Source organism: Sapajus apella, unplaced genomic scaffold (genome assembly GCF_009761245.1).
Source record: "Sapajus apella isolate SASKATOON/1434 unplaced genomic scaffold, GSC_monkey_1.0 scaffold22, whole genome shotgun sequence".
Classification (NCBI taxonomy): Eukaryota; Metazoa; Chordata; class Mammalia; order Primates; family Cebidae; genus Sapajus; species Sapajus apella.
Window position 1 is genome coordinate 27,589,745 of NW_022436962.1, and position 7,004 is coordinate 27,596,748.

Consider the following 7,004-nt stretch of genomic DNA (forward strand, 5'->3'; position numbering starts at 1 on the left):
TGGCCACTGCCAGCTCCACTCTGGGGACTGCCAGCCTCCCGTCCTGCTTGCTGTCTACATCACATAGCGTGCCTGGTTGAGAATGGCCTTAGGAAGAGCCAGAGAGTGCCAAAGAACAGAAAGAGTATGGCACATGCCTCTCTCAGGTCTGACAGCACGGCAGCCTTACTTTCCCAGCTGACTAAGGACGCCTCCCACCAAGCTGGTTGCCCACCGAAGCCTGTCTTGAAAACTGACAGTAGATGGCCGTGACTACCCAGAGCTTTTTCCCTAGCAGTTAATGAACACACAGCAGACATGTACATACATGCAATACCTTGGGATCATCCCAGAAGCTCCAGGTCAGGTCTCCTTGTCTGAACAGCCCTGTCTAGCTGGCCACACAAGCAGTTTCCACGCTGGGGCCACTAAGTAATCCAAAACAATTGTTCCTTGGGATTTTTCTGGAAAAGAGATAGAAAGGGCCCTGACTCGGTGAGCGGAAGGAGCTGATTAAGTATTGGAAACAAAGATAACTGAAATGCATTCCTTGGAATCTGATAAACCCTCTTCCCAGGACAAGAAAGGCATGAAGTCAGGCCTGAGCTTTGGGGCTCATTTCAGGTACCTGCTGGCTTTAGCATCAGAGGAAAAGCCACTATCCCTGTCTTCTTAATTCCCTCAGCCTATCAGCCCTAGTAGGCTCACCATGTTCTCTGTGCAGTCTGAGACAAACTCACTAAACGTCCTGTTCTCTGAAAAACGATCCATCCAGGAGGGCACAGGCCAAGAGGATTTCTCCCTTTGGTATCAGGGACAGGTTGTGATGCTGCCGTGATCAAAGGCAAGAGTTCCTCAGGTGAGGGGCAGCGTGGCTAGAGCCCTGGTGAGGAGGCTTCGGTTAGTGTGGGGGCTGGTTATTTCAGTGCCCCGCCCTGTCTTCATTGCTCCTAGGCACCCAGAGCTCCATGGTGTAACATGTATCCTGGAATAGTTCCAACATCCCTGCTCCAGGACTTGCTGGACGCAGACTCACTTGTGATTTGGTTGGAAAAGTCACTCTTCACCTCCTGTTCTAAGCTCCTTGGTAAAAGGAATCATGTAGCCTAGATTTACGTGTCTACATTTTTCTGGTGATCACGAGTGACTAATTTGAGCAATAAGTATATGATGGAGAGGCCCCTGCCAGGCATTTGTGGAGTGGATTGCTGAAGCGTGGTTAGTTAAGCAATACGCTAGAAATTTGGAGGTCATGAACTGACTTTTGCTATCCTGCCACACACTCTTCAGTTAGTTGTTTCTTCTATGTTCTACCTTTAGAAAATGGGGATCAGATATCTCTGAGATTGTTTTAAGAAGAGACACTAATGAAAATGACTGCCAAGTGCCTCTCTAAAGAGAAAGTACCATAGGCATAAGTGCTTTATGTGATGAAATTCAATCTTTCTTCCTCCCTTTGCAACCTCAACCATGGAATCAATAATGTTTTTCCAAGTGCAGTGTCCCCAGGACAAAATGTGAATCAGTTTCCTGAGCTTGGCAGCCCTCAAATGGGGAGCAGCCCCTGCCCTCTGGGGCGTGGTGTCCTGAGCTGTGGCTGGCTTTGCTGCTATAAGTGCCCATCGTATCCTAGGATTCCAGCCAAGATGCCAGGGTTGCAAATTTCTCTAATTTCAGAGGAAGCTTTGTTTAGGGGTTGAGTCTTCTCAATGGCTTTTGCCATCTATCTCCATTTTATTTTCTCTTTTATTGAGTACCTATTGTACCCCAGGCACTGTGCTGAATGCATTCACCGACATTATCTTGTTTAATTCTCTGAGCAGCTCGGCAAGGGAGGTGTCATTACCATTCCTATTTTACCTGATGAAATGGGCACTTGGGGGGAGTGAAACAAGTTAGCAAGGTAACATAGAAAACAAGGGGCAAGGCCAGGATTCCAACCCAAGCTCATCATGCTTCCTTTCCCACAGTTGCCCTATATTCAGACACTCCCATTTAAAAGAGAATCAAGCTACAGTTTGAGAAAGCACTAACTAGCTGAGTGTGGTGACTCATGCCTGTAATCCCAGCACTTTGGGAGGCCGAGGCGGGCAGATCACAAGGTCAGGAGTTCAAGACCAGCCTGGCCAAGATGGTGAAACCCCATCTCTACTAAAAATACAAAAATTAGCCGGACATGGTGGTATACACCTGCAATCCAAGCTACTCAGGAGGCTGAGGCAGAAGAATTGCTTGAACCTGGGAGGCGGAGGTTGCAGTGAGCCAAGATCGCACCACTGCATTCCCTGGGTGACAGAGCGAGACTCTGTCTCAAAAAAAAAAAAAAAGAAAAAAAAGAAAAGAAAGAAAGCACTAAGTAGAGAGTTCAAGGTAGCATAGTGGGGTTTTCTGCCCACACCTATGGGAAGATGCTGTAGGCATCTTGGGTACTACCTGTCTTAGAGGATGAGGGTGAAGGGATTGGGGTCCATCCCCCTTCACCTGGTCCTGAACCCCAGTGCCCAGGCCTGCACGTTCTCAGAGCTCTTCCTGTCCATCTGAAATGCAGAGCATCCAGGTTGTCACTGCTACAGCAGGGCCCCTCGTGCACTGCATCACAGTCAACGTGAGCATCAGTATTCATTTCAGCTCAGTCATCCGGCCTTGTAAGAGATGCCCACATGCTGAAGGGCCTTCCTGCAGTTCTGCATTGAACTCTTCATGTGGTCCCATCTAGTAGTGAGTGCAAGTGATAAGTGCAAGAAACAGAGCAGGGGAGAGGACCCTTCTCATGCTTCTTGCAGTTCTTTTTGTTCTTTTTTTTAAGATGAGGTCTTGCTCTGTCACCCAGGTTGGAGTGCAGTGGGGCAATCTCTGCTCACTGCATCCTCTACCTCCTGAGTTCAAGCGATTCTCCCACCTCAGCCTCCTGAGTAGCTGTGACCACAGGCATGCACCGCCACAACCAGCTAATTTTTGTGTGCTTAGTAGAGATGGGGTTCCATCTTTTTGGCCAGGCTGGTCTTGAACTCCTGACCTCAAGGGATCCTCCTGCCTTGGCCTCCCAAAGTGCTGGGATTACAGATGTGAGCCACTGTGCCCAGCCATTGTAGTTCTTTATACAGAGAAAAAAGTACTGATGACTAGCCCTTGTATCAATGAGAGCTGAGATGTAGAGCAGAGTGGAGCTGCCTATAGATCAACTGATTTTTTTACCAAAATAAGGGAGGTCCTTTCTGACAGTTTTGCTTGGGGACTGGGGGACAGACTACAGCTTGCTGCATATCTGTTTCCCTCTTAATTATAAAACTCCAAGTTTATATGGAGCAAAGTACCCAGTTAATGTCTACATCTCCAAGCTTTCCTGGCCACCAAGATGTACGGGAATATTATATGTAAAAATGTCAGGAGTCTACTGAGAGGGAGCTGACTCAGATGACCAACTTTTTGTGCTTTGCTTGTCCCTCTCCCTTTGTCCTGCAGCCTGGAATACAGATGTGATGGCTGACGTGCCACTGCCCTCTTAAACCATGAGGTAGCTTTGGAGATGGAAGTCAGTGTTAAGGATGGCGCTGAAGAAAGCCAGAAGCAGCTTGGGTTCCTGCTGACTTCGTGGAGCCACCATTCCTGCCCAGCACTTAATTCCCCTGGAATTCTTTTACATGAGAGAATAAACCTTGCTTTCTGTTGTATAAAATCTAACTTATTCCTAACTGACAGATTGTTTGAAAGAGGGACCTGGAATTTCTAGCTAGTCAAGGTCACCTGAGCCCTGTTTTATCTACTTCCTAAAAGGCACATACCTAAGCCTTCCTTACAGTCTGTGCACAAGTTACATGATCATCTGTAGAAGGGTAGGTGTGGAGACATTTTAGGTAATACTAAATAAATGCCTGAGTTCTATCTTTTGTGGAACATGTATATTGATAACCCACCACACACTGGGTACCACACTAGACACTCTCAGTCTACTCTCAGGACACTTACAGGAATTTAAATAGAGTGACATGGCGGGGTGCAGTGGCTCACACCTGTAATCCCAACACTTTGGAATGCCGAGGCAGGTACGTTGCTTGAGGCCAGGAGTTTGAGACCATCCTGGTCAACATAGTGAGATCTTGTCTCTACAAGAAATTTTTTTTTTAAGTCAGCCAGGTGCAGTGGCATGTACCTGGAGTCCCAGCCACTTGGGAGGCTGAGGCAAGAGGATCACTGAAGCCCAGAAGCTTAAGGCTGCAGTGAACTATGATCACGCCACTGCACTCCAGCTTGGGCAGCAGAGTGAGACCCTATCTCTAAAACAAAGTGAGGTGTGCACTGTAAAGACGTGCTCTGACAAAGATTCCCTAAACTAGTCTTATAGAAGGCTTCCGAGAAAAAACTGGGCCTGTACGGCAAATAGCTGCCAGTCAGACATAAAGTAACCAAAGAAGAGCTTTCTGTAGATGATATACAATCCCTTTTAATGGGCTACAGTTGTCTTTCCAAACAGGCTATGACCCAGCAGCTGATTCTTGCTAAGCTTGCAATGATCTTGCAATGATCAATACTGACAGCCACTCCATTACCGTACCCACAGTTTAGAAGATAGTTTGTATTTTTCCTTCTTTTCCTTTTACCGCACTCTTTACTCCCTTCCAGAGTCTAGAGTAAGGGAAAAGAAATGTGTGTGGATCAAGAAGTCTGATTATGTACCAAGAGTAGATTTGGGGAAAGTTCAGACTGGTTGTATCCAGATGGATCTAAACAGTCAGTATGTGGTCCTAGGCCTTGGTCCTGGCAGAGAGGTGGCGCAGGGCAAGGGAGCTTCCCCAGTGATCAGTGGTCTCTGGGGAACCCGTTTGACTTTGTCACTCTCAGACCTCATCAGATCCAGGCAGCTGTAGGTCTGCTGCTTCTGCCCTGAACCCAAGCTCTCAGTTTTTGTTTACTTTCAAGATGAGACTGTATTTGATTATAAGTAACAGAAACCAACTAGAGCCAGCTTAAGCACAAAAGGATAAGTCAGAGGACAGGTAAGGATTTTTGTTTTGCATCCAGTGGCAGGAAAGCAGCAATGTCTGAGGAAGATATCAAAGTCATACACTAGAAGGTGTCAGGAATCCCCAGTCCACATGATAATAAATAAATAGTGCTCAGGTGTGGTGGCTCACGCCTGTAATCTCAGTACTATGGGAGGCCGAGGCAGGTGGATTGCCTGAGGTCAGGAGTTCAACACCAGCCTGGCCAACATGGTGAAACACCATCTCTACTAAAAATACAAAATTAGCCAGGCATGATGGTGGGCACCTGTAATCCTAGCTACTCGGGAGACTGAGACAAGGGAATTGCTTGAACCTGGGAGGTAGAGGTTGCAGTAAGCCAAGATTGCACCATTGCACTCTAGCCTGTGTGACAAAAGTGAGACTCTGGCTCAAAAAATAGATAGATAGATGATAGATAGATGATAGATAGATAGATAGATAGACAGCAAATATACTAAAATTGGAATAATACCGAGAATATTAGCATGGCCCCTGCATAAAATAAAAATGTTTTTAATTAAGAAAAAGATAATTTGTAAAAGGCCAGGCACAGTAGCTCACATGTTATCCCAGCACTTTGAGAAACTGAAGTGGGAGGAAGAGTTGAGGCCAGCCTGGGTAACATAATAAGATCCTGTCTCTACCAAAAATGGAAAAGTTACCTGGGTGTGGTGCCTCGTGCCTGTAGTCCTAGCTACTCGGGAGGCAAAGGTGGGAGAATCGCTTGAGCCCTGAAGCTCGAGACTGTAGCAAGCCATGATGGTGCCACTGCACTCCAGCCTGGGAGACAGTGTCCCTAAAAAATAAATAAAAGGGCCAGCGCAGTGGCTCACACCTGTAATGCCAGCACTTTGGGAGGCAGAGGAGGGGGGATCACGAGGTCAGGAGATCGAGACCATCCTGGCCAACATGGTGAAATCCCATCTCTACTAAAAATACAAAACTCAGCTGGGCGTGGTGGCAGGTGCCTGTAATCCCAGCTACTCAGGAGGCTGAGGCAGGAGAATTGCTTGAACCAGGAAGGCAGAGGTTGTAGTGGGCCGAGATGGTGCTACTGCACTTCAGCCTGGCAACAGAGAAAGACTCCGTCTCAAAAAATAATAATAACTAAAATAAATAAGTAAATGAATAAAAATAACTTCTCAAAAAAGGATATACACATGACCAACAAATACATGGAAAAAAGCTCGACATTACTGATCATTAGAGAAATGCAAATCAAAAACCACAAGATACCATCTCACGCCAATCAGAATGCCGATTATTAAAAAGTCAAGAAACAACAGATAGGTCAGTCATGGTGGCTCACACCTGTAATCCCAGCAGTTTGGGAGGCCAAGGTGGGAGGATTACTTGAGGTCAGGAGTTCGAGACCAACCTGGCCAACATGGTGAAACCCTGTCTCTACTAAAAACACAAAAATTAGCCAGTCACCATGGTGCGCACCTGTAATCCCAGCTACTCAGGAGGCTGAGGCAGGTGAATTGCTGGAAATTGGGAGGCAGAGGTTTCAGTGAGCCAAAATTTTGCCACTGCGCTCCAGCCTGGGTGACAGAGTGAGACTGTCTCAATAAAATAAAATAAAGAAACAACGGCTACTGGAAAGGTTGTGAAGAAATAAGAATGCTTTTACACTGTTGGTGGGAATGCAAATTAGTTCAACCACTGTGGAAGACAATGTGGCAATTCCTCAAAGATTTAGAACCAGAAATACCATTTGACCCAGCGATTCATTACTGGGTACATACCCAAAGGAATATAAATCATTCTATTATAAAGATATATGCACACGTGTGTTCATTGCAGCGCTATTCACAATAGCAAAGACATAGAATCAACCCAAATGCCCATCAGTGATAGACTGGATAAAGAAAATGTAGTTACATATACACCATAGAATACTATGCAGCCATAAAAAGGAATGAGATCATGTCCTTTGCAGGGACATGGATGAGGCTGGAAGCCATTATCCTCAGCAAACTAATGCAGGAACAGAAAACCAAACACTGTATGTTCTCACTA

General features: G+C 46.2%; 1 non-coding gene across 1 annotated transcript; it reads left to right on the top strand.

The window, feature by feature from the left end:
* The first annotated feature begins 5,417 nt into the window (after positions 1 to 5,417).
* On the top strand, positions 5,418 to 5,519 carry LOC116559139. The gene has a single exon (XR_004272335.1). It is a non-coding gene; the product is annotated as a U6 spliceosomal RNA (small nuclear RNA).
* Positions 5,520 to 7,004: the final 1,485 nt, after the last annotated feature.